Genomic DNA, 10,254 nt, shown 5'->3' with positions numbered 1-10,254 from the left:
TTAAGACCCACTTCCAAGAAACACTTTTAAAAATCACTCAAACATTTGTGCACATTAGGACCATTAAGGGGCAGACAAATTTTCCTTTTTTCTGCTTTTGTTTTTGTCAATGTGACAATTTCTGCTTGCAAGTCCACAGGAAATATGGGTGTTTCTTTTCCATAGAGAAGATAATAGACACACCTAGGGCACTTTGTAGAGCCTAACACTAGCAGTTCCCCATCCAGCATTCAGATACAAATAAAGACAAATTGGCCTTTAGATTGTATTTTTCTTTTCAGCTTTCTGCCTCTTTTAGGGTGAAGCAAAATCTTCTGTACTTGGAAGGAGCTGATAAGCAGAAACCTCAGCAGGGGATAAAAATAAAATAAAGTGCCAAATGCAGGTTGAGTTCCTGAGCTGAGTGAATTAACACAAAATAATCAACACTGGATGAACAAGTAACTACAAACATTTGGCCAGAGCCACCTTTCCCAAGGTGCTTGTGATTGTCGCTGTGAAAGAAAATGTTTTTGCTGCTTTTATTGCAGGTTCCCCAAGTGATAAACACTGAATCATTTTGCCATCACACTGCCATTTCCTTGAGGCCTTTAACTTACTCTTTTTAAGATACTAACATCTCTCCTTGCTCTCTCTCCTATCACCAGCCCATACCTGTAACCCATCCCCTCCTGCATAATTCTCCCATCTGCCTTCTGCTTCTGCAGGGCACCAGTGAAGACCACAACTGCCCCAAACTCAATTAAACATTAGGGCAAATTTGTACTCAGATTGAAATCATGCTGTAGAAGAAAAAAAAACTCCAAACCTGTCTTCAGCTTTGCTTAGATTACCTTTAAACAATACTCTTAATGTCTATCTATCCATCTGTCCAAACAGCTGATGAATTTTGCATTTAATTTACTCTTAAGCAGACAAATGTTACAGAAGACAAACTTGTACAAGGTAAAATAGGTGAGGACTGAAGAGGCTTAACGTAACTCTAAAAAGAAATGTCAGGAATGATGTGTTCCAATTCCTTTTGCAGAGCTGAAAAGTAATTTTAAAATCTTTCTATTTCAAGTTGAGCTCGTATTTGGAAAAGTTTCATCTTTGGGAAACAATTTGACTCAGTGCTGATGCTCACATTTACAAAAGATTCTGATATTAGGAAAGACAAAGAGGATATGAAACCAGAGATAGGTTAGAATGAGATGCAAACTCTAAACCACAGCATGCTGAGTATCAGTAAGCCAAATGCCTCATCTATCAAATCTTTTTCAGGCTGTTGTTCAATCACCACTGCAGCTTTGTTACTGAATTTATATCCCAGAATTAGAGCAGGAAGGGACTCCCAGAGGCCAGCTTGTCTCTCCCACACCCAGAGGCACATCAGTCACTCACCAAACTTACCCATCAGTCCCAAGAGATGCTTTTCTTACTAATTTTTTTAAAAAAACCCTCCTGTGACAGGGGCTCCAGAGGCTCCTCTGACAGTTGTGGCAGTGCAAAAAGACCCCACTGCTAGAAAGTTTCACTTGGTGTTTAGCTGCAATCTCCTCTGCTGTCATTTAAGCTGGTTATTCCTTATTCTCCTCACATGAACACAGGCAAGGTTTATTATTTTCCTCTCAAAGCTGTCATTTTACATATATGAATGTCATTATCATATCTCCCCTCTTTTCTTCTCCAGACTAAATAAATTGGTAAAATTCTTCAACCTTCATGCACAGCTCATGTGTTCTAAACCTCTGACCACTGCAGTCTCCTCCACATTGTTCTTGGATTAGAGCCAAAAATTGAACTCTGGGCTCCAGCTGCAGAGCAGAACTACCACATGTGCCTTACAGACAACATTCCCAACACCTCAGCCAGATGTTTGTCCTTTCTGCAATGCCACCTCTAAACACAGTGTCTGACCAACACTAATCCAGGTCCCTGCCTTGAGCTGCACTGCCTGGCATTCACCCCTCCCCTTTCTTCATGGCACTCACCATTCCCCCAGGCACAGAACTCTGATCTCACTGCACTGGCTGCTATTTTCCATAGTTTCTTCAGTTCCTCAAGGTAAGTCTGGACTCTAGTTCTGTCCTCTGAAGTGCCTATAGCACCTCCTTGCAAGGTGCGCTGCAGACATTCAATAAACATTCTTTCTCCTCCATCATCCACAGCATTAATGAAATGAATGAATGCCAGAGCAAGCAGAGCCTCCTGCAGATCCCACGTGGTCCCTGGGCTGTGACAACTACACCTCAGCCTTAATCAGAGCTGTACCTACCCTGGGTTTCCCTGCTCACCATGGGCATTTTGTGGGAGGACACATCAGAAGCTTCACTCAAGCCCAGAGGTCATTAACTGTTGTTAGGCTTTTTCCATATGCATCTCCAAGTTGGCTCCAGGTGTCCTTCCTGAAGCCAACAGGCTTAATTTTGCTGTTTTCCCTTCTTCCTTTCCCAAAACCAATTCTACAACTTTGTGTCGTTCTCCCCCAGGCTGTCTTCTATCACCTGCATCAGAAGACAGCTCCCAAGAACTTGCTGGGCAGCCCTGTGCTGTCCTAAATTCACTTCCCAGAATAATACATGGTAGACAAAGTCCCACATTTCTCACTAAATACTTCCAATGATTGTGGCTGCTCAAAAAACCCTTCTCAGATTTGACCTCCACTTGTGCTACCTGGTTAGGAATATATATGGCAACAATGATTTTACTTTTTCAAAAATCACTTGCTATTGAGTAACTACTACTCAGCAAACTTATTATGGTAAGTTAAATAATAAGAGTTGCCAAAATAATAAGAGATGCCAATGAGTATTTTGGCCTGTATGAGAACACTGCACAGTACTGGAAAATAAATTTTTCCCTGTATAAAGGCAGCCCATAGTAAAACAAGAAACAGAAGTTTTCAGATAGATGTCAAGTGCCTTTCAAGACAGCCATTAGACATGAGCTCTTCTGCTTGCTTTAATTAACACCTTTCATCTTGAAGGTCCTGTAAACAACTGGCAAAATAATCAGTGCAGTGACTTCACAGGGAAAAGAAGTGGAATCTATGTGGCCACATCAATTTGTGCAAAGTCCTGCTGCTTAGCCTGAGAGGCTGGCCAATTCACCAGGAGTTTCACGGGATGCTCAGAAGGATAGGATCACATTCCCTGCCCAGTAAATACTGATGGTTAAGAAAAACTAAGACATGTACAACAATGCACGTGCTGCACATTTCACTTGTCCTGCTTTAGCCAGAAAACACACCATACACATGCTTGAGCATGTTTTTTTTTCAAATTTGCTGATTTGAAATTATTTGTTCTGCATAATAAATTACATTTTCAGCTCTAAAAGGGACTCTGCTACTAATGAAAACCGTGTGGCTGTTCAGGAGACAGCCTCTATTGCTGCACCACCGATCTGCACCACACGTGCAGGAGATGCAAACCTGCTTGGGAGCAGATCCAGAAAACTGCAATCAGTTGAAGCCACCCATGGAAGGAACCAGAAATGTGGAAGCCTCTGTTCAATGGCTGTGGTGCAAAGTGGTTGTCAAGGCAGCTGAGAGCACAGGGAGAAGGCTGCAGGCAGGCAGGGGGATCTGAGGCAGGATGCGATGGATGGAAAACGTGCCAGAGCCGCTATCAGGCACTTTAGCACTGAATGATGGAGAACAAATTCTGCAAAATCTGTCTTGCTTTGGAGAACTATGCCAAGTACAGCCCACTTCTACAGCAGTCCAACTACCTCACCTTCCTAGAACGACTTCCACAAGTTGCCAGCTATCTGTCTCCTGCTATCAGAGTGCACAGAGCCATCCCAGTGGCTGACAGTCCCTGGCCCTCCAGAGAGCTCACACCAGGCACTTGTACCCACAAGACACTCTTTGTGGGAAGAATTAGCATGTTGGTGATAAGGAACTCAAATCAGTTACTAAAATCAATCTGCCACTCTGTCACAAAAAAAAAACCAACAAACCAAACCCTTTCCTACCATCTATGAAGCTGTAACAGGTTGGATTTGTTAGAAGGACATCTCTCCTGGATCCTTTTGCATGCACCTGCATGGATTTTTACACAGCCATACACACGCACAGCCCTGCGTACACACACACACACACACACACACACACGAGTATTTGGTTGAATCTTACTCCCAGACAAGTACCAGAAGAAAAATAAAACTAAAAGGGTGCTTTTGAGGACTGAGAGAGGCAGACTTTGCACAGCTTAGGGAGTACCTACAATTGTACCCTGCAGGCAGCAATGACTGTGTGGCATCTGCTTCCAGCCCCACTTTCCCCAAGCACATTTCACAGAAATTCTAAGACAGAAATGAACAGCAGGACCAAGTGCCTGATGGAACATGCTTTGGTAGTGAATTAAGTGCCACTCTCACTTTTCTACCCTGACAGGAAGCCAACAGGCGTCAGGGACTCCCATCATCAGGAAACAGAAGGAGGTATCCAATGTCTGGGATGGGCAGAGCTCATAACTCAGACCAAAACTGAAAGCAGATAAAATGATCATCAGCACTGATAATGGGATAAAGCAAGGTGGGGAAAAAGCACTGTGGAAGTCAATTCCCATGCATGTGCACTCCCCCCCTGCAATTACACTGGCCATAAAAATTGCTGTTCCGTCACGGGGACAGAAACAGCTGCCAGGGGCTTGCAATACTCTTTCAGGCTTTCAAAAAAGTCTGAAATCCAGCAAACATGATTAAGGGAATGGAGCAGCTGTCATACAAGGAGCGCCTGAGAGAACTAGGGCTGCTCAGTATGGAAAAAAGGTGACTTGGTGGGATCTTTCCAACCTGGATAAATACCTGATGGGGTAAAATAAGATGAAGTCAGGCTCTTCTTAGTGATGCCAGTGGAGAGGAGGCAAAGGCACAAATTGAAACACAGGAAAATCCATTTAAACATAAGAAAACAATTTTTCTTATGGTGAGCAAGGTCAAACATTGGCACAGCTGGCTCAGAGATTGTCCAGAGTCTCCATTCCTGGAGATATTCAGAACCTGATTGACATAGCCTTGAGAGCAAGATGATTCTGCTCTGAGAAAGGGACTGGAATTAGACTTCATACCTCAGTCATTCTGTGATTCTCTCAAAAATAATAATCCATGGGTTCTGCTGTCCTGAATAAATTCAAAATCGATTGCTTGTAATCATGCTCTTAAGCCCAGGCTTTCATTTACAAATTCTAACATTTGAACATTTTAAGAAAGCCTTCCTTCAGTAAATAGGATTACCCACAATGTGGAGTTGGAGGCTTTTTGGCAGATGTAAGCAAACAACAGTAAGAAGGTGTGAATCATTCTAATTAACTCCATGGGTACATAGCAGGGAAGCTACACAGGGGCAATTTAAATGCCAACATTTCACTGCTGGTCACTTCAGTGGAAATTCACAGGGTTTGTGTGTTTCATAGTCCCCTGAGGCCTAAGGGTATTTTCCAGGGTGACAGAAGCAGCAGCGATCCCACACACAGAAATCAAACCCTCAAGGTGTCCCTTCATATCTCAGTGTGCTTACAGTGGTCTCATAGTGATGACCCAAAATTCAGAGCTGGTTGCTGTAGAAAGTTGCAGAAGTTTGGTTTCCTAAACTAAACTTCCAGAGCACAGGAAATCAGAACAGAGCACAAATACTGCCAGAAAACAGTGGATATGAGCACCTCTGCTGGTTGGACCAAAAGAGTTCTTGCTATCTACTTTCTAGATGCTTGGAGTCACAGAAAATTACAACATCAAGAGCTATATCGGCCTTAAAGCATCTTTGAAAAGGAATTAGGCAGGAAGATACATGCAAACTCATACTAAAGAATGTGGTATCTGCACAACACCACCACCGTGACTATTTATCAAATTCAAGCTAAAATTCTAAACCCTCAGGAGGTATTTTCCAGCTACAGTAACAGAAGAAAATAAACAAGATGAAGTGTGCTCATGGGCATGCCAATCTCACCCAAATGCTGAAATTTCACATGGTTGAAGGATACAGCCTCCCTTCACCCTGCTCACAACTACCAGTGAGAAAAGGAGATGAGTTCCCTGCTTGCCCTGCTGGGGCCCCACAGGTGCTAGTGCTGCTGTGAGCAGAGTGTGCAGAGATGAGGCCCTGGGAGCAGGCAGGTTTTCACCTTCTAATGTTATTGAAGTTCCAGTGGAATTACTGCTCTAGAGAAAAGGCCAGAGTGAGTATGAACAGGAACAGGAGAAACCTGCACATCTGCAGAATAGCCCTGCAGTTCCACATATTTCCTTAGATCCATAAACATAAAAATGGGCTGATCCCATTTATTACATTATCAATAAAAGAACAACTGACAGTGCCAATCTGCAGGATTTTTGCACTATGATTCCAAATTTCTACTGAACTAAGTACCATGCTACTGATTCTGAACAATCCTGAAGAGGAAGCACATCCTGTCTGTCATCCCACAGGTCAGTGCAGAGTGTGGACACACATGGCAGAGGAGGCTCTGATGCATTTCAAAAAGGGACTGGAGCTTTACTGGCTTTATCTCACTGAAACAAACCAACAACCAGTAAATTAAGCTGTGGCAGAATTTAAAAAGAGAGGACTACTCCTGGCTCCCTAAGACCTACATCTTCCAGTTCCAAGAGTTTATTTTAGCCATGTGAAATTCATTTACCACCATTGAAATTACAGTGTTGCAAGTGGTACTAAATTCTCACCAAAAAAATGGATTTAAAAAAAATTAATCCACTACAGATGGGATTATTTCAATATTTGGCATTGTCTGAAGAAGAACACCAGGTCCTTGATAAACAGAGAAAATAATGAAATATTATTACACTACACATAGATAGATATACATGGAGAAAAAAAATCCCAAAAAGCCATGGCTGAGGTTTTCACCAATATTAATGAACCATCCAGAAAAGGAATAATGAATATCACTCATCTGGCTTCCATGAAGGCAGGTTTGATTTACAAAACGAGTCAATGAGATGGTGGAAAACTATTAAAGTACATTAAAGACTGACTAAGGGTCAGGAAAAGCAGCATAAGATCAAGTTTTTAATTTATCCAGTGATCTGAACTGAACTCTATAGTCTGACATAAAGCTATTCTGTCAAAAGAAGAATCTTATAAAACAGGAGATGAAAATGTTCTTTTTTAAAGTGACTGTTTGACATAAAAATTTTAATTTCTTATCCCTACCTTTTGCTAGATTAAAAGAGGCATCATTCTTATAGGGAGCAGCTGAAATTATTGAAATGGTTTGGATATGACTTTGTAATAGATATTACTTTGATACCTGGTAACTTTTGAGCAAAGTGTGTTTGGTTGATGTAGATATCAAAACTATTTTATTTCCTTTTTGGAGTAAAAATGAAGTTATTTGGACAGTAAAACTAATACAGAAAAGTGCAATCTAATAATATAGTTATTAACATAGAAAATACCTTAAAAAAGTGAGAGAATCAATTCCCCAAATCTAACCAGTAAATTTGAACTACGTACCCTAGAAAACTCTGTCTTCCTTCCTCAGAGTATTAGGAATTCACCATAGATTATCAGGGAGATACCACGACTTCTGTGGGTCTGATGAGTCCCTTTCTGACAGCTGGTGGAGATTTCATTGTTAGTTCCTTGGATACCTGAATTAAAATCAACTCTCCTGCCTGTGATGCTGCTACTGATTAGGAATCCTCCACCCTTTTCAGGCCAAATCCATCACAATATCATTATTTATTTAGGATTTTTCCCCCTCCCCTAAATGCCCTGATCAGTGCATTGCATTCACACATCTTTTAATATTCTTTCCTAATTATTTCATACTCCTTGGGGGATCTTATCTACTCAATGCCCTACAAAGAGTGCTCTGCCACTTAAAGACCCGAATTTGCAATTTTCTTATAAACTGGCAATAAAGTGAAGTGGTTTGTGCTGAGGGGGCCACTAAGCTTAAGTCTCAAGGACTGAACTTTGGACCCATCATACTTAAAAATCCTCTTTAATAGCTTCAACACACACACTTACACAAAACCCCCAAACAAACCAGAACTGCATTAATGGAAACAATATCAATATGCAGAAATTTCAGAGTACTAAAGAAATCATCTTGAGAGCCAGAATAACAAGTGAAACAATTCAAATTACAAGGTCATATGCCTAAGAGTGTAGGAACAAGAATTTCTGTTGCATGCTGAAATAATCAGCTGAAATTATAAAGGAAAAGAAAAACATGTTACTATTTGACCAGCAAGAGAGACACCAGCATGTTCTAGTTACAAAGCTGTGATTAATCAGGAGAGGCATTTCCAATATGCACTCAGAAGATTGCAGGCTGCTGAAAAAGTCAGGGATAAAACCTCCTATGAAAGAGCACATATAGCTCTGACTACTCGTATTTGCAGAAATTAATGCCCCTAAACAGAGGCAGAAAAAGCCTAGGAAATGGAAACCCTGTCGTTTCAAAAACCCAAAAGACTGGCTGGCTCACTTTCCCAAAATGAAGGCAGGATTAGAGGAATGTAAGGAATGGCACATCAGATGGTGAACATCTCAAGGAAGAAGAATTATCAAAGTTGAAGGACAGCACTTGTGAGATAACAAAAGTAGAACTTGCTGTGAATAAATCCAGGCTGGAAAGAGAGTGGTCCCAGTTCTTCAAAGGGGTGAGCTTCTGAAACAGCATCCTCATAAAAATAATAAGGATGATGGGGTTTAAGATGGAGCTTGGTAATGAATAAGACTGCATAATGTTACCTAGTACAGAAAGGAACTGAATTTGACACATGAAATATCTTAGTGTCCTATGTTCCTGTCACTTTTCCCAATTCCTCTGCAGCTAGGGTGCCAAAAAGTCTGCAGACAGAAAGTTGGCAGGAGTCTGGGGACACGGTGCCCATTTTGGCGCTCACTTGAGAAGCAGCAACCGCGTACGTGGGGTCCCACCAGGGCCCCTGGACTGGGAATTGCCTATCACTTTCTTATGCTGCTCTTTTCTGCTTCTTACTGTCCTGTTTCAGGGGTGGAGTAACACAAAACAAATCTCAAGCAAAAGCATTTTTATGTGGGAGACCACATCCACACTTCCACAGCATTTTCTGTAATGCTTTCTGTAGGCCTTGCACAATGGTTTGTTTCTGTTCCTTAATGCTGCTCTTCGAAGGGATAAAATGTTTCCAGAGCTATCCATAGCAGTACATAAGCTATTTCTTCTGGCAAGGCTGAAACTATATAGGAAATTTACCTGTGGGTATTCTGCTGCTCTTTTACATGAATATAATATTTGTAATTGATTACAAATTTAAATCACATTCTTGGTGTTACTATGAAGTTGCACTTCAGGCCCAAGAATTTGTTGTGAAGCTAAGAAAAAACAACATATTTGGAATGATAAGAGTTGTTCCAAAAAATAAAAATGTAGTAGAAACTGGCATTTTAAGATTTTCAGCATACTTGCTACTATTATATATCACTCTTATAACCAAAGAGCAATACCAATAATCAAGGTTCCACAAAACAGATTATGGAGCAGCACAAACATATGAAAGCCCAGTTCCTCAGAAGCCTTTCTAACACTCCAGGATGATCTAACCAACAAGATACTTTACATCATTTAAGCAGAAGATCAAACATGTCACCAAAACCCACTCATACTTCTGTGGCCTCGCTGAAAGTGAAGTCTTAGAGAGAATTGAAATTCTTGTGCATTTATCTCGGTATGATGTCAGACTCTTGCTGCTAGAGGCCGTGTCCTCTGAGGTATTGAGCCCTGCCTGAGGAGTCTGTGAATTCTCATCTTTCATCTGGGCATATGAATATTCCATGTTATGCCAAGGTCAAAAGCCAGGATTGAAAGTGCTAACCTGGTTTACATTTTAATACTTAAAAGCACCACACCTGATCTGGTTCTCCTCACCCAGAGGTACAGAATCCACTGCTTCCTCGCAGAAGTGTGTCTGTGCACAGCCTGGAGACCCTTGTCCTTATCCTACAATTTTTTTCTTCTTGCTATGCATATTTACCCTTAGACAGCATCTAGCTCTTACCCTCATCTGCCACTTTGCAAGCTGTCAAATGACTATTCAAGCATTAAAAAAAATGAAGGGTCTGTTAAATTGTAAATTAAATGACAGTCTATAGATGAAAATTAGCAGTAACGTGCCCAAAAGTTTATTGATTGCTAAGAAAAGGTGAATAACCCCCCCTACAGCTGACTGTGTAATTACTGACCTTTAGAACCCCAGAGCTATTAATTTAAGAACAGATAGCAATGAACTAGCAAACGACTTATTTTTCAG

General features: G+C 41.2%; 1 protein-coding gene across 5 annotated transcripts in view; it reads right to left on the bottom strand.

The window, feature by feature from the left end:
• ZNF827 (zinc finger protein 827) overlaps positions 1-10,254 on the bottom strand; it is a 100,737-nt gene that overhangs the window by 21,749 nt on the left and 68,734 nt on the right. The gene's annotated exons all lie outside the window — the stretch shown is intronic.

Source organism: Geospiza fortis, unplaced genomic scaffold (genome assembly GCF_000277835.1).
Source record: "Geospiza fortis unplaced genomic scaffold, GeoFor_1.0 scaffold11, whole genome shotgun sequence".
NCBI lineage: Eukaryota > Metazoa > Chordata > Aves > Passeriformes > Thraupidae > Geospiza > Geospiza fortis.
This window is presented reverse-complemented; position numbering and strand designations above follow the sequence as displayed.